A 17,999-nucleotide genomic window follows, 5' to 3' on the forward strand; every position below is an offset into this window, starting at 1 on the left:
ACAGAGCATAACTGACAATTTACCCCAAACCATACCATTTCAAAAAATAGTATGCTGAAAAGCGGGTGAACAATAAACATCTCTATGTGTGTGGAAGTCAGAGGACAGTAGCGGTGCAATGCTTGGAGAAATTATAAAGACTTAAAAAAAGATCATGCTTTAAACTTGACCTGTCATTCATGCTGTGGATTAAGTTTATCTTTCTGATTGTGAAGTTTCTGCTTTTCTGAGCTGTAGATCCTGAACTAAGAGACTGAAGACTGTCATTGTTCTCTATAGGTTGCATGATTGTGGTGTGACAGATGAAGGTTGTGCTGCTCTGGCTTCAGCGCTGAGATCAAACTCCTCACACCTGAGAGAACTGAGTCTGTCTGACAATAAACTAGGAGACAAAGGAGTGAAGCTGCTCTCTGCTGGACTCTGCTCACCTCACTGTAAACTGGAGATACTGTGGTAAGATTGTATAAATGTGTCAACATTAGGGATGCAACGTTACACAAACATGATGGTTCGGTACGTACCTCGGTATTGAAGTCACGATTCGGTAGAGCAGGGGGGAGAAAAGTATTTTATTTTAATTTGCTATATAAAATGCTTTTTAATATAAATATAACAAAGTTCAAGTCAAAGGGAAGAAGGGGGAAACAGTGAACTGTAAACGGAAATTTTAAAATAAATAAAACGAAAGAAAACGGCAGGTGCTTCATAGCCGACTGCTGCCCATACATAGATAAAACACAGCTTAAATGTCCAGATCTGGGGCCTGTACAATGAAGCCGGTTTAGGTGGCTAGCCAGATAAGTTTAAGATTAGTTTGTGCCAACCCTGGGTTTTAGGTACTATGAAAATAGCTCACTTTAATTGCAATGGCTTCACCTTTTTTTCCAAATCTTGTGGACATCTCAGCGCAAATTGTTAGACACGTACTTCCTAGAGAAAGAGTTTTTAGGGACAGACAAAATGCCCTTACTTGTATGATACTTGTATGAAAGAAACAGATTTTCCGCGGAAGGAATATCTTATCTTTGCGAACTTGAGCCGCACATAACAAATGTGACACTTCAAAGCCATGCACTTACTGTATCTCAAATGGTATGTATTGCGTTGCGTTTTTTTGCAAGTGGTACATACTTGTATACTGTCGGTGGTGCGGAGAACCTAGGGAAAAAGGTACATTAATAGCTTCATTGTGTTCCCCAGACATTTATCAACCATGTCCATAAAAGAGAGCTTTTATAAAATCGCTGATAAGAAATATTGATAGGGTGACATCACATGAACAATTTTTTTTTTCTTTCAAAAAACAGATTTCACTTAGAGCACTTAAATGTACTATACAATACAGTACATGTTAAAAATTTATTTTATCCATCCTTCCATCTTCTTCTTCTTATCCGGGGCCGGGTCGCGGGGGAAGCAGTCTAAGCAGAGATACCCAGACTACCCTCTCCCTAGACACTTCCTCCAGCTCTTCCAGGGGGACACCGAGGCGTTCCCAGGCCAGTCGGGAGACATAGTCCCTCCAGCGTGTCCTAGGTCTTCCCCGGGGTTTCCTTCCGGTGGGACGCGCCCGGAACACCTTCCCGGGAAGGCTTCCAGAAGGCATCCAGAACAGATGCCCGAGCCACCTCAGCTGGCCCCTCTCGATGTGGAGGAGCAACGGCTCTACTCTGAGCTCCTCCCTAGTGACCGGGCTTCTCACCCTATCTCTAAGGGATCGCCCAGCCAACCTGCGGAGAAAGCTCATTTCGGCAGCCTGTATCCATCCAGGATCTTGTTCTTTCGGTCATGACCCACAGCTCATGACCATACGTGAGAGTAGGAACGTAGATTGACCGGTAAATCGAGAGCTTCGCCTTGCGGCTCAGCTCTTTCTTCTCCATGACAGACCGGTACATTGACCGCATTACTGCAGAAGCTGCACCGATCCATCTGTCAATCTCCCGTTCCATCCCTCCCTCACTCGTGAACAAAACCCCAAGATACTTGAACTCCTCCACTTGAGGCAGGAACTCTCCACCAAACTGAAGAGGGCAAACCACCCTTTTCCGACTGAGAACCATGGCCTCGGATTTGGAGGTTCTGATTCTCATCCCAGCCGCTTCACACTCGGCTGCAAACCGTCCCAGTGCATGCTGAATGTCCTGGTCTGATGGGGTCAGCACGACAACATCATCCGCAAAAAGCAGAGATGAAATCGTGTGGTCCCCAAACCTGACACCCTCCGGCCCCTGGCTGCGCCTAGAAATTCTGTCCATAAAAATTATGAACAGAACCGGCGACAAAGGGCAGCCCTGCCGGAGTCCAACATGCACTGGGAACAAGTCTGACTTACTGCCGACAATGCGAACCAAGCTCCTGCTCTGGTCGTACAGGGACCGGACAGCCCTTAGCAAAGGGCCCCGGACCCCATAGTCCCACAGCACCCTCTGCAGGACTCCGCGAGGGACACAGTCGAATGTCTTCTCCAAATCCACAAAGCACATGTGGATTGGTTGGGCAAACTCCCATGAACCCTCCAGCACCCTGGAGAGGGTATAGAGCTGGTCCAGTGTTCTACGACCGGGACGGAAACCACACTGTTCTTCCTGAATCTGAGGTTCTACTATCAGCCGTATTCTCCTCTCCAGTACCCTGGCATAGACTTTCCCGGGGAGGCTGAGAAGTGTGATCCCCCAGTAGTTGGAACACACCCTCCGGTCCCCCTTCTTAAAAAGAGGGACCACCACCCCGGTCTGCCAGCCCAGAGGTACTGTCCCCGACTGCCACGCGATGTTGCAGAGGCGTGTCAGCCAAGAAAGCCCCACAACATCCAGAGACTTGAGGTACTCAGGGCGGATCTCATCCACCCCCGGTGCCTTGCTACCGAGGAGCTTCTTGACTACCTCAGTGACTTCAGCTTTGGTGATGGATGAGTCCACCTCCGAGCCCTCAGCCTCTGCTTCCTCAATGGAAGACGTGTCGGTGGGATTGAGGAGATCCTCGAAGTATTCCTTCCACCGTCCGACGACATCCCCAGTTGAGGTCAACAGGCCAAGACCTCATCCATGAGGACAAACCCGGGCTAAGTTTCAACAGTGGGTTTCCCACTCACACCCTCACCTCTCCCAGGACACTTGCAATCCTAAGGCAGAGCAAATTAACCATGGCTTGTTAACAACAACAGCACAATACATTTCAGCAAGGATGTGATCTCAACTCTCTTACTTAGTATTTTTTAAATCATATTCATATTCAGAAATCATATTTATGAATACTCAAATTTGGTTAAAACCTTTGTAGACATAGCTTGCATGACAGCACTACAAAAACATATAAAAGTGAATCCCCATTGCCTCATCTACTGCTTTTCTTATTGTTGTGGGCTTTATAGGGTGAGTGATATTTCTTATTTATACAAGTTAGACAGACTAGTGCAAATATTACAATAAAATTTAATTTATTTAGTTTATTTATTTTTTTAATTGCAATTTAATAAATGAGCTGTCTGCTCCTTGCTCCCTGAAACAATTATTAAACTAATATTAGCACAAGTTTTGCCTCAGGCCACCTGACAAATGAAGCCACGCAATGGTGACGGAGTTAAGATGAAGTTTATAAGAAAGAAAAACTTGTGGCTTTTAACTCAGGTTTCACTAGCTATTTGAGTAAATGAAAACAAAATACTTACATTTAAATGTGAATTTTCCGTCCACCACCGAACTGTCGGCCGTCAATTATAATTATTTTTTTTTACGAAATGCTGTCGTCACTGGCGCGAGGACTTATGGGGTAGGATCAGGCCGCAAGGATCCTTTTATGTATCCTTCCTTTCACAGGGAAACAAAGGGTGCATTTGGCGTCGCTTTAGCCTTCGTCGCACCGCGATGACGCAACCGGCCTTCAAATACGGCCTTCGGAGGATGCAGAATTGAATTGGGACATCCTTCGTTGCGCCGCTGTGACGCAATCGGCGTTCAAATAAGGCCAATCGGCCATTAAAATATGGCCTTCGGAGGATGCAGCCTTTACATTGGGACACAGCTTGTGTCACATTGCAGGTTGAAGCAGGGAAGGATGCAGGATCTACCTGCAGCAGCTTTTATTTAAACAAACTCAAAACTTGACAAAGACAGACTCAGACTAGGGAACAGGACTCGGGAACAGAACAACCAAACATAACACAACAACGACAGACAATGAACAGACTGAAACACAGGGCTTAACCCTCTGAGGTCTGAGCTGTTTTCTGGGCTCTGGAGGTGTTCTGACATGCTCTGACATTTCTGGTTATTTCTGTTTCTTGTGACATTTTCATGGCTAAAGTCTAATTACACTGTATTCAGCACAAACTCTGCTACAATAATATATCAACAGCATGTATGTAAAAGTTTGTAGTTTTGAGATAATGACATTTATGCGTGGTTTGTGAAAATACAAAAAAAAATTCTCACTGAAATAAGGCCATGAAACCCATACTGATTATTTCTTCACAAGACTTTTGAAAATTGTATCACTTAGCCTAGAATATTTGCTCTAAAACTATGTGAAAATCACCCTGACTGCTCATTCAGATAAGACAATATATTGATTTAAAAATTTTACGACGTGTTTTGTGTGAGAAAGCTCTATGCGAGAGCTCATTAATATGTAAGCTTTTCTCACCTGAGAAAGACAAAGAACCTCCCCTAACGGCCCTATTAGGAGCTATCAGGCCCCTATCTCAGCCTCCCTGGGAAAGTCTATGCCAGGGTACTGGAGAGGAGAATCCGGCCGATAGTAGAATCTCGGATTCAGGAGGAACAGTGTGGTTTTCGTCCCGGTCGTGGAACACTGGACCAGCTCTATACCCTCTACAGGGTGCTGGAGGGCTCATGGGAGTTTGCCCAACCAATCCACATGTGTTTTGTGGATTTGGAGAAGGCATTCGACTGTGTCCCTCGTGGCATCTTGTGGAGGGTGCTCTGGGAGTATGGGGTCCGGGGCCCTTTGCTAAGGGCTATCCGGTCCCTGTACGACCGGAGTAGGAGCTTGGTTCATATTGCCAGCAGTAAGTCAGACTTGTTCCCGGTGCGTGCAGGGCTGCCCTTTGTCGCCGGTTCTGTTCATAATTTTTATGGACAGAATTTCTAGGCGCAGCCAGGGGCCGGAGGGGGTCAGGTTTGGGGACCACACGATTTCATCTCTGCTCTTTGCGGATGATGTGGTCGTGTTGGTCTCATCAAACCAGGACCTCCAGCATGCACTGGGACGGTTTGCAGCCGAGTGTGAAGCGGCTGGGATGAGAATCAGCACCTCCAAATCCGAGGCCATGGTCCTCAGTCGGAAAAGGGTGGCTTGCCCGCTTCAGGTTGGTGGAGAGTTCCTGCCTCAAGTGGAGGAGTTCAAGTATCTCGGGGTCTTGTTCACGAGTGAGGGAAGGATGGAACGGGAGATTGACAGACGGATCGGTGCAGCTTCTGCAGTAATGCGGTTGCTGTACCGGTCTGTCGTGGTGAAGAAGGAGCTGAGCCGCAAGGCGAAGCTCTCGATTTACCAGTCAATCTATGTTCCTACTCTCACCTATGGTCATGAGCTTTGGGTCATGACCGAAAGGACAAGATCCCGGATACAAGCGGCCGAAATGAGCTTTCTCCGCAGGGTGGCTGGGCGCTACCTTAGAGATAGGGTGAGAAGCTCGGTCACTCGGGAGGAGCTCAGAGTAGAGCCGCTGCTCCTCCACATTGAGAGGGGTCAGTTGAGGTGGCTCGGGCATCTTTTCCGGATGCCTCCTGGACGCCTTCCTGGGAAGGTGTTCCGGGCATGTCCCACCGGGAGGAGACCCCGGGGAAGACCTAAGACACGCTGGAGAGACTATGTCTCCCGGCTGGCCTGGGAACGCCTCGGTGTCCCCCCGGAAGAGCTGGAGGAAGTGTCGAGGGAGAGGGAAGTCTGGGCATCCCTGCTTAGACTGCTGCCCCCGCGACCCGGCCCCGGATAAGCGGTAGAAGATGGATGGATGGATGGAGGCCCCTATCATTCTGAGCAACCTTGCACAATACTGTAAATGAGGAGATTTAAAAAATAATGGCTTTTAAATTGTTTGGATTTATTTACAACACAGCATCGTCCAAAGATACACAACAAGTGCCAAAAAGCTCTTATTGAAAACAATGATCCAAAAACAGAGACCTTTGTGCCATTCCTAAAAACATTGTACATACCTTTAATTTCCAAGGTGTTTGATTTTCACTTTACCATGTACAGAGACTCATGTGAATGTTGAATTCAGCAGTCCTCAGTGTCATCTGGGCCCTGAAAAAAAAAGTGAACATACTGATATCAAGAGAAAGGCCTGCACGATTTTGGGAATAAATTTTAGATTTTTCTGGTTAAAATTGCTTTTTAAAATTCACAGAATACACACACACACACACACACACACACAAATGTTTCCAACAAGAAATAATGAACAGTGAACACCAGGTTTGTTGTGCCTTGTAGGCATAAGCTATGCGCAGTGCTGGATAAAATAATAATAGCCTAACCTATAACAGTATAAATCTTCCAAAAGATTTCAGTAACAACTAAGCTAGAGAAAAATATATTGATTATCATGTTACTTCAAATGTTTCCATTCGTGTTCCATATGAAATGAGATAATAGTAAAAACATGAAGCTGTTTGCTTTTCAAACACGATCGCGATCCAAAATATGATACATTCAAATGCGATCACGATCCAAAATATGATACATTCAAATGCGATCACGATCCAAAATATGATACATTCAAACGTGATCACGATCCAAAATAAGATACATTCAAACGCGATCGCGCTCAAATATAAAACATTATGGTTACCATATACATATCTACGTTTGAGCAGATATCCACAAACACAGTAACAGTAAACACGGGTCTAAATATTATAATATTCACCATCTAGCAACAGTTCAACTGCAATGTGAAATTTATGCAACAATAGCAAACTAATATGTAAGAATTTCTTACCTTATCTTTCTTGTCTTCAAATCGCGTTCTTCTTCTTCTGATGTAAATCCAATGTAAGCTCAGGCACGTCTTTCAAACTCGACGAAAAGTGAAGTGAAGGTTTTTGTTGTTGAGGTAATGAGGGCGATCGCGTTCCATGTGGAGATTTGCATGTGAATATCTTTTGCGCGAGTGGGCGTGGTAAATTAAAAAATAATTAGGAAGCGTTTGAGAAGCTGGACATCTTGTTGGTTTTATACAAATTACTTAAACAGAGAATATTTGTTTTCGTTTTGAATCCGATAATTTAAAAGTACACACTTATATTTTTATAAAGGTGTATGGCTCATAAATGTGTGACAAGTATTCGCTGAGTTTTGTTTCAGTTTATAGACGTGCTCAAGAAAAAAAAGTTCACCGCGACAGAGAGGCAGAACGCACACCCTGTTTATTTTCTTTATTTTACAAAAGCACAATGTTTTGATTTGATTGTAAGTGGACACATACAAAAGTAGAAATATCACAGATTCTTTTTTTATATTTCTTTTTTCTGTATGACCATAAATGACGGAGAAATTTAAGTTTATAGCGCTACAATGTGGAGAAAATCCAGCAAAACGCGCCGGCGCGTTTGTCGACCTCAGAGGGTTAAATACACAGAACAGATCAGGGAAATGAGACACAGCTGGGACAAATGAACTCATAATGACTAATTAACAAGACAACAGGTGACAGGGATAGCATCAATGAAACACATGAACAAACTGGGTGTGCTACAGGCAAACAGGCAAAGGGTGTGCCCCCCTCCCGGAAGGTGTGTCCTCCCGTCGCAAGGACTTCACACTTCACAGTTCAGGGTGCCAGGGAGGCGGCGACAGTTAAGGGAGCCAGGGAGGCGGCGACAGTTAAGGAAGCCAGGGAGGCGCTGACAATTCAGGGGGCCAGGGAAACGCCGACAGTTCAGGGGACCAGAGCGGATTCCACCGTTCAGGGGGCCAGAGCGGATTCCACCGTTCAGGGGGCCAGGGTGGATTCCCCCGTTCAGGGGGCCAGGGTGGATTCCCCCGTTCAGGGGGCCAGAGCTGATTCCCCTGTTCAGAGGGCCAGGGTGGATTCCACCGTTCAGGGGGCCAGGGTGGATTCCCCCGTTCAGGGGGCCAGAGCAGATTCCACCGTTCAGGGGGCCAGGGTGGATTCCCCCGTTCAGGGGGCCAGAACGGATTCCACCGTTCAGGGGGCCAGGGTGGATTCCACCGTTCAGGGGGCCAGAGCGGATTCCACCGTTCAGGGGGCCAGGGTGGATTCCCCCGTTCAGGGGGCCAGAGCGGATTCCACCGTTCAGGGGGCCAGGGTGGATTCCACCGTTCAGGGGGCCAGGGTGGATTCCCCCGTTCAGGGGGCCAGAGCAGATTCCACCGTTCAGGGGGCCAGGGTGGATTCCCCCGTTCAGGGGGCCAGAACGGATTCCACCACCCAATAAAAGTTATTGGGTGGTGCTATGGGTTTAAGGACAGGAGAAGACTCAGGAACAGGTTACGGCTTAGACTCAGAAACAGGTTTCGGCTCAGACTCAGGAACAGACTCAGGCTCGACAGGACTGATGTGAAGCTCAGGCTCGGCAGGACTAACGTGAACAGTCTCTGGCTCAGCGGCAGGCATGTTGTCAGATGGTTCTGGTGGCGTGGCGGTGGGCATTTTGTCCGAGGGCTCTGCCGGCGTGGCGGCGGCCATCTTGATCTGAGACGAACTATCATGCGTAGCATTGGCCATCTTAGCCAGAGACGAACTCTCAGGCGTGGCGGCGGCCATCTTGGCCGGAGACGAACTCTCAAGCGTGGGGACGGCCATCTTTGCTGGAGACGATCTCTTAGGCGTGGCGGAGACCATCTTGACCGGAGACAAACTCTCAAGCGTGGGGGCGGCCATCTTGGCCGGAGACGAACTCTCAGGCGTGGTGGCGGCCATCTTTCCCCGAGACGATCTCTCCGGTGTGGCGGCGGCCATCTTGGCCAGAGACAATCTCTCTGCCGTGGTGGTTTCGGCGGGACGCTGGTCAGGGGCTGGAGCCATCACTGGGGTGATGGTGATGCGGAGGTGATGCTGAGGACCCTGATGACCTGATCAGTCAGGTCATGGCCAGGAAAGTCCATTTTTACTGCTGCTAGATCCATAAGATGTCTGTCATTCTGTCACATTGCCACAGGCAAACACAACATGAACACAGACACTAAACGTGACAGACTGAATGTATTTGTTGTTCGACTGCATGCACTGAACCGTGACGTCCGTACCATACGGTTCCGGAAGAATACATGTACCGTTACACAACTATCAACATCCTCCATATTCCTCTCAATGTGAATATTGAAAATTACAAAACAGTAAAACAAAATTAACACAAAAGCGTAAAAGACTGACAATGTGTGCTGTAAGAAAACTTCATTAACCCTCTGGGGTCTGAGGGGTTTTTGGGGTCCTTGAGATGTTCTGACATGCCCTGACATTTGTGCTTTTTTCAGTTGCTTATAAACATATTAATGGCAAAGGTGTAAATTCACTCTATTTAGCACAAACAGGGCTACCATAATATGTGAACAACTTGCATGTACATGTTTGTATTTTTGATAGAATAATGTTTATGCATGGTTTTTTCAAAAACAAAAAACTAAAGTTTCTGAAATAAGGCCATAAAACACATTCTAAATATATGTAAATAAGACTTTTGACTAATGGATGATATTGCCTAGAATTTTTTCTTCAAAATTATGTGAAAATCATCCTGCCTAATCATTCACATAACACAATACATTGATTTAAATCTTGTAAAACACTTTTTGTTTGGAAAGGCCATATGCGGGTGGGCGTGATTCACACCTGTGGAGTCAATGGGGCCTGCATAATGAGGCTGCATACGTAATGAGCCTTTCATTCAGGTGTGTGACTCAGCCACAAAAATGCAAGGACAATATATAACTGGTTTGTTGTTTTTTTCCACAAATTTTGCTTGCAAATTGTACAATATCCAAGGTAAACATTTCTTGTAATTGTGCAGTTAATTGTTCTCATACTGTATTTTCAGATTTGGAATATATTCTCTTCCCAAATGTGTCACTAATAAAGCATAATAAAATTATTTAAAGAGAAGGCTTATAATGACCTTTTAAGATTTTGTTTACATCTATCCTTATATATATATATTATACAATTAAGGTTATACAATTACAACAACATTTAAAATTGTAACAATATTTCCAGTGTAATCTTTCTTTGTATTCGCGATTCATATTAAAACAGTATTTTTGCCAGCTGTAGTAGCTCCACAACAGCGCGCATCTTTGCGTTCGTTCGTTCATTCATTCATACACAGAAACGCAATTCATATTTAAACAGTATTTTTGCCAGCTGTAGTAGCTCCACAACAGCACGCATCTTTGCGTTCATTCATTCAAACGCGATTCATATTATTTAAACAGTATTTTTGCCAGCTGTAGTAGCTCCACAACAGCACGCATCTGTGCGTTCGTTCGTTCATTCATTCATTCATACACAGAAACGCAATTCATATTTAAACAGTATTTTTGCCAGCTGTAGTAGCTCCACAACAGCACGCATCTGTGCGTTCGTTCATTCATTCATACACAGAAACGCGATCAATATTTAAACAGTATTTTTGCCAGCTGTAGTAGCTCCACAACAGCACGCATCTGTGCGTTCGTTCATTCATTCATACACAGAAACGCGATCAATATTTAAACAGTATTTTTGCCAGCTGTAGTAGCTCCACAACAGCACGCATCTGTGCGTTCGTTCATTCATTCATACACAGAAACGCGATCAATATTTAAACAGTATTTTTGCCAGCTGTAGCTCCACAACAGCACGCATCTGTGCGTTCATTCATCCAGATTAGAACAAAGCAAACAGAACTGACCTAATTCCTCAGCGGGATCCGTTTGCTCCTCGAAATGATACTTCCAGAACTTCTGAGGTAAATTTTTGCAGGATTATTATCAAGATAGTAGTATTCCTCACAGCATCGTAAAGTACATAAGTCTGAAAGTGAACTCGCGGTGTGTGTTATCCAGCTGATGTGGGCGTTTCACAGGTTTGTTTGTGTGGCAAGAGTTAGGCTGCAGCTTTTTATAATAGAATAACAGGCAGCTTTAAGAAAACCGACTACGCCACTCTGACATCACGCAGAGACTAATTGATACACTTTATCTTAAGGCACGCAAGTTGGTTGCATTAGGAAGGAGCAGAGACGTGAATATCATGCACAATAATTCTTTATTAACAATAAAAATCTCATTTAAAATCAACTGGACGTGCCAGGCAAGGCATGCCACAACAACTGATCATTTATGTGATCAGGGAAGGAAACATGGTCGTTTTAACAAACACTCACAAGGACATACAATGACACTACATTCAGAAGCTTTGGCTGAGGACTCAAGAGCAGGTAATACCTGGCTACACACGCACACACTCTGGGGCAACTCACACCACTGCACACAAAATCCGTGCGTCTCACTGCACACCACACCCTGTGTTCAAACCATCACCAATCCACAGAAAAGGAGGAGGATTCCTGGCTGGAGCCCCCAGCATCTAGCAAAAGAAACACACTCAAACACACGCACGCACACACACACACACTTCCACAATAAAGAAATAATTTCGAAATTAATATAAACAATAAATTACTAATAAACCCAAACACTCGCCTGGGAACAATAGCTCCCACTAACAAATGATTTCCAAATAAAGAAAGAAACAAAACAAAAAAACAAATTATAACATCATCATTCCAATCATAAGACACAAACCATAACTATTAATCAAAGTGAACAGGCAAGGGAGAAATAGACTGTAGGACAACGGCGATTCCTCGCATTAAATAGGCCTTCTGAATCGAGGGCAAAAGATTTGCACAACAGATCTCAAACACCTTAAAAGGGGAAACACAATGGTTAATACCCACGAAAATGCTTAATGTCTCGACCCAATCAGGAAAAAGCTTACCAGACAATGAAGTCAGTCAATCGCTCGTAACGAACCACTTTTAGATGGTTTGGTTTCGCTTTGATCCTGTCACATAAACTGGTCTGGATATCTCTGAAACAAGCTATAAAGCACCTCCTTTTAAAATAAATGCTCAAACACGCAGCGCCCATCACCTCCCTCGACCCAGACTTACCCGATGATGAAATCAGTCAAGCACCGAACCGCCCACCAGATTATTTGATCTCACTTTGATTCCGCAGTGTCGCATAAATAAGTTCACACATGCCTGCAACAAACTAAACGTCATACCCACAAGTCAGATTAATACCCAACCACAATTGTCATAAGACACTGCATTACAAGCTTACCGTAGACAATCGCCATTGTAAAAAGCACGCAACCGCTAGCGTAACACCACACTCGAAATGCCCGCACGTGGGAGCGAAAAGGGAACCCCCGAGTCAACAGGAAGCAGCGTATCCTAACCGGCTGAAAGAGGTTATTTATGGCCAATCGGAAATGACGTGTCCCAATACTTAAAGGGAAATTGACGGCGGGAACCTCTAGCTTAATTTGCATAAGTGGGCAACATGGAAAAGAGAGCATTCGGTCACATCTGGATCGCCTCACATTTGCGTTTGAATAGCGCGCGCTCTCCGTGGGCGGAGCACATTAAAACTTAATTAGCTGAGATGAGAACGACTGACATCTCTCTCTTTGCATACATATTACATAAACTGTGAATATTTGTTTTTTATAAAAATTACTTCATTTAAAAGAAGAAAATTCAAGCTTCATGCCTGTGTGACTGTATGCCTGTTTGACTGAGTATTCGCTGAGTTACAGTTCATTTTCGGACGCGTTTCAGAATTGACTTCACTGACGGAGAGTAGGCAGAACTCGCATCATGTTTATTTTTCTTTATTTGGCAAAAAGCACAACACTTTGTTTTTATTATGAGCATACACAAAAAAAATACACACTAAACAGGATCGATTGATGTATAACACAAGCATATAAGATAAAAATTAATATATATATATTTTTTTTTTTGCACTCATACGGAAAAAAACGAGCCTGTCGGTTAAATTCTTTTAAAAGTGACATATTTTAACTTCAAACATGAGTTAAAGGGGTGGTTGATTATGATTTCACTTTTCTAAAAACATCTGCAAATTTGCAAAGTTGAACAAAGTTCATAGCAAAGCGAGATATTTTCTTTTAAAGGAATCGCTTTATTAAGGACTACAACAAAAGACTGATGGGGAATACTCGAGCTTCCTCCCCGGGTTAGTGACATCACACACCCTAAAAGTTACACAAACCCCACCCCCGGGAACACGCAACGCCATTAGAAGAGTAAGAGTTGTTGAAGTAGAGCACATTTGGAAGTCTGCTCAAGCTGTTGGATCCGTCTTTTCACATTTATTGCAATACAGTACGTAACACAAAGCAATAGCATGCCACTCTGTAGGCATCTTAGAACAGTTCCCACACGAGTGATTTATAGATTATCATCACAGAATATGCTAATCAATGACTAGAAGACAGTTAACTCCACATCAGCTACATAAATTCACCAACTAATCATTCAGAAATGTCCTGTTGCATTCTACATTTTCTCAATTCTTCTTGAGTCTTTCCATCTCTGTCCGACTTCGGTTTGAACATAAAAGCTATAAGTTTTTGAAATTTTCAGTGTGTTTCTGTGTGAGGTAATCAGAGCTGCTTATACACCATAGATATAAACACTAGATGTCGCCTTGTATACGGCAGTTCATTGGAACGAATGCGTCAATAGAGCCGCCATCTTGGAACAGGGGAGCCCCTCCTCTTTAATGCATCAGCGTCAATGTAGGCAAAGGTCTAACGGAAATAAAATCACCATAAATCGTCATGAAATGCGATTTTCTAGTTTTTATGGTTCGTTCCAACGGTCAGTCATGTATTTATCATTGAGTCCAGAGGAAATTTAAGGTTTTGATATTAAGATAATTACTTCTTTTTCAAAATATAATGCATAGTGCTAGTAGGCCTACGTTTATTAGTCACATTCTTCCACTTGAGTAAACTTAGAATAAACTATTGCTATATAATACATATATAAATGAGCAAAACTTGGCCACTAAATATTTAATATTCAATTATTTTAATGATCACAATTAAATTTTTAATTTTATTAAATTGAACAAGCGCAACATTCAGCATTCAATCAAATATTCTAAAAGATGTTTTATTAAGAATAATGTTATTTCAACATAATATCTCGTTATTTCGACATAATATGTGTGCGTGCAACAAGCAAGAAGTGCATTTGTAAATCCGGTGACGCGTGCATTGATTTTTGTTAATAAACTTCTGACAGTGTCGGCTCGGCTGCAGAGATGAAGTTGACGATCGCCATATTCGTAGTGAACGCGCCTAGAGAGAGAAATGCACATAATGGATTACATAATCAGAGAGTAGCCTAGCTTTTTTCTTTCGTTTTAAATTATTTCGTTTAAAGACTATTTAAGCTTTGTGTATTTGATGTATTTCTCATGTCTGTGTGAGGCATAGGCTGAGTTTCGTTAAGTTAGGATGAGATGCGCTCCAGTTAACGTGCAATAAGTAAGTTACCGCGCGGACGCCTCCATGATTATATCAACAAGCAATTTGTCCTTGTGCAAAACGCACACATACATAAGATTTGCGGAATTCTATGTATAATAATCATGGATGTACTGTTTGAAGATTGACAGGGAGAGGACCAGCATACTATTAGGACTGTACTTACAGGTTTTTTTTTTTTTTTTTTTTTTATTAAAAGGTTTGAGTACAATCGGTAAAAAATCAAAAGTTAGGAACAACACAGCACATGCAGCCAAAAATGGGTATTGAGGATCAACTCCTGCATATTGTACATTTTAAACACAAGAGTTATTTCAAATAATATCTAAAGAATATTCACAGTTCATTAGCTGTGCGAGAATCACAGTTCATTTTCTTCCTCCAAGCAGAGAAATGTACACTGAACTTATAAAAAAACAACTTGACTACTACCATCCACAGAGTAAATGTAATCCCATGCTGTCTGGTTTAGATTTCGTTCGTGTGAACATCCATACGCAGCACAAAAGTCCGGTATCATCCATAAAATCGAAGTATAGGCGGAGATAGCAGCGTTACCTAGCTACTTCATATGGCAAGACCCCTGTTCAAAGATGGCGGCGGTTTTGACGCATGTTTAGAATCCCAAGGCGACATCTAGTGTTTATATCTATGCTTATACACAAGCTGTTGAAGCTCCACCCTGTGTGCTAGGAGCGGCAGCTCATTTACATTTAAAGGGACATACACATAACAATGCATTTTAGCTCACCCTCAAAAAGGGACAATGTAAACATGCTATAAAAATGATTTGTGGGGTATTTTAAGCTAAAAAAAAACATACACACTCTAAGGACATCAGAGACTTATTTTACATCTTGTAAAAAGGGGCATTATACCACCCCTTTAAATGATTGTGACATTTTTTAAGCTATTAAAATGAACCCCCTGAAGCAGCATGTAGAAGCACGACTGAACCTGTCAATCATGCCTTGGATTAAGTCTCTGTTTCTGATTGTGAATATTCCTGCTTATCTGATCTGTAGATCCTGAACTGAGAGACTGAAGACTGTCATTGTTCTCTATAGGTTGCATGATTGTGGTGTGACAGATGAAGGTTGTGCTGATCTGGCTTCAGCTCTGAGATCAAACCCCTCACACCTGAGAGAACTGATTCTGTCTCGAAATGAACTAAGAGCATCAGATGTGACGGAGCTCTCTGATCGATTGAAGGATCATCACTGCAAACTGTCCACGCTTCGGTGAGTAGTGATGACTAAAAATGTTTGAATTTTAATTGTAAAATAATATAGTTTCTTCTTCTGAGGTTACTTTTTTGGTAATATTTACGCACTATAAACATGTTTAATAAGAATTTGATTCCATTTAAAGTTAAAATTAAGTATATTAAAGTCTGCGTGAACCGGAAGTTGCAAACGACTTTTCTCCAGTGTTGTGACGTATTTCCCAGTGAAAAGGAATATTGAACAGAGGGCAGGGTTTTACTCTAGTGCTCCTCCTCTCCATCTCTGCTCATAGCGGACTAACGGTTTGAGGGGAGTGGTTAAGCGTTTCCCAACCCAAGCCGTCAAACCTACATCATCAGAGAAGGAACGCCATTCCAGACCGGAAGTAACTTTTCAGACTTTGATTAAAGATTACGACGGCAAACAATTTTTTTCTGTGTATTAACTTGCACGGATTAATTTTTCAACACAAGACTAGTAATATGCGCTAACAAAGTAAATAGGGTCAATTTTGATTTCAGTTGGACTTTAATGTTTCTTTTTATGTCAGAACAATGCAATATATCACTTGTATTATTGACTACGTTTACATGAACTCTCATAATGCGATTGTAATGAGATTTAGTCATGTAAACATAATACTTCAATCAAATGGATTCAATTAAGCTCATAATTGAAGTAACCATAATCTTAGTAAATTATGTGCCGTGTGTTGATTTTAATTGCAAAAAACAGGCATGTAAACACCTTAAGGGATAGTTCACCCAAAAATTTTAATTAAGTCATCATTTACTGACTTCATTATTCTTAATTTTCATTTTTGGATGAACTCTCCCTTTAAACTATTCCGCTCTGACCAAAATCCACATGCTGGTACGTACACGGATATGACGTATGTTGTTCACACAACTCCATGAATGAGGTCCGTGACATTATTCTGAAGTTTTCGCTCCACTCTGAATCGCTGAACTTGCTGCCACCAGTGTCTGCTGCTTATCTTCATCCAGAGACAGTGTGAAGAACACAATGGCAGTGTAGGAAACCCCGTCTGAAGCGGCATTGCTATCACAGTTTGATGTTCATCACAGCGCAGAATAACCATCCAATACATCCATAGAACTGTGTTTTGCATTTGACTTAAGTAGATTAAAACAGTGGCCAGTAACACTCCTACTCTATGTGAGTTCATCATTTGTGCTGTGCATTGGGGTATGAGAATAATGGTGGTAAAAATAACCATACTTCTTATACCGGATAATCAGAATGATGAAAACTGCATTATTTTGAATATCATTTGCAATAGAAGATACTAGCAAATATTTATTACTTTTTATTTGTTGGCATAAATAAAACTGACCCAATGACAGAAAGAGGACAGTCATACAGGATTATGGATAAGAGTCAAGGGTCATCATTCATGGTGGTTTAGATGCAAAATCAAAATATGAATGGTTAAAAGATATTTAAAAAATTGTACATCACAGGGTTATTTTATTATCTCTGACTAATAGTGCAAATAGTTTGTTTTAGTTGTTCTACAGTGGATAATTTGACTGTCTGTGTTTTACTGACAGGGTTGCTTGGTGAATGATTCTGACCTTCTCTGGATCAGCTGATGGAGAATAAAGAGCCGCTACAGACACATCACATTCAACAGAATCAACACACACAAACCCATAGTGATCATCACACACACACATGTGTTTGTGTAACTTTCCAGAATGATCCAATCCTTCATCCAGAGTCAAACATGGAACACTTTGGTTTCTTCTTCAGAACTGACATTTATACTGGTGCCCCATTTTACAGGATAATATTTCTAGTTGTTTGTGAGAATCTGTGTATCTTCTGTTTACATTAAAATAGATTTCATCCCAACATAGCACCCCTGCCGCTTCTGCTTGAATTCTGCTTTGAATTCCCTTCGGACCGCAGGACGAGGAGGTGGTGTTGCCAATGTTTTCCGAGACACTTTTAAATGCAGATTACTATCCACAGAAACCTATTCGAGCTTTGAGGTACAGTTACTAAAGATTGATACTCTTGATTCTTTTTTTCTGTGCTTTTGGTATATAGACCCCCTAAACTGAATAAGGATTTCATCCAGGATTTTTCTGATTTTCTCTCTACATTGGTGTCTCGCTGTGATAAACTATAAACTTTTGGTCCTAGGGGATTTTAATGTTCATTTATGCTGCCCATCAAAGCCA

At 42.6% G+C, this 17,999-nt stretch overlaps 1 pseudogene across 1 annotated transcript in view; it reads left to right on the forward strand.

Annotated features, from left to right (window-relative positions):
• LOC308706122 (NACHT, LRR and PYD domains-containing protein 3-like) overlaps window positions 1-17,947 on the forward strand; it is a 38,089-nt pseudogene extending 20,142 nt beyond the window's left edge. The window contains exons 4-6 of the transcript in view: window positions 280-453; window positions 15,631-15,804; window positions 17,866-17,947. The product of the transcript in view is annotated as an NACHT, LRR and PYD domains-containing protein 3-like (transcript). The remainder of the gene's footprint in view (window positions 1-279; window positions 454-15,630; window positions 15,805-17,865) is intronic.
• Window positions 17,948-17,999: the final 52 nt, after the last annotated feature.

This window comes from Scardinius erythrophthalmus (assembly GCF_964197995.2).
Source record: "Scardinius erythrophthalmus genome assembly, chromosome: 17".
In the NCBI taxonomy this organism is placed as follows: Eukaryota; Metazoa; Chordata; class Actinopteri; order Cypriniformes; family Leuciscidae; genus Scardinius; species Scardinius erythrophthalmus.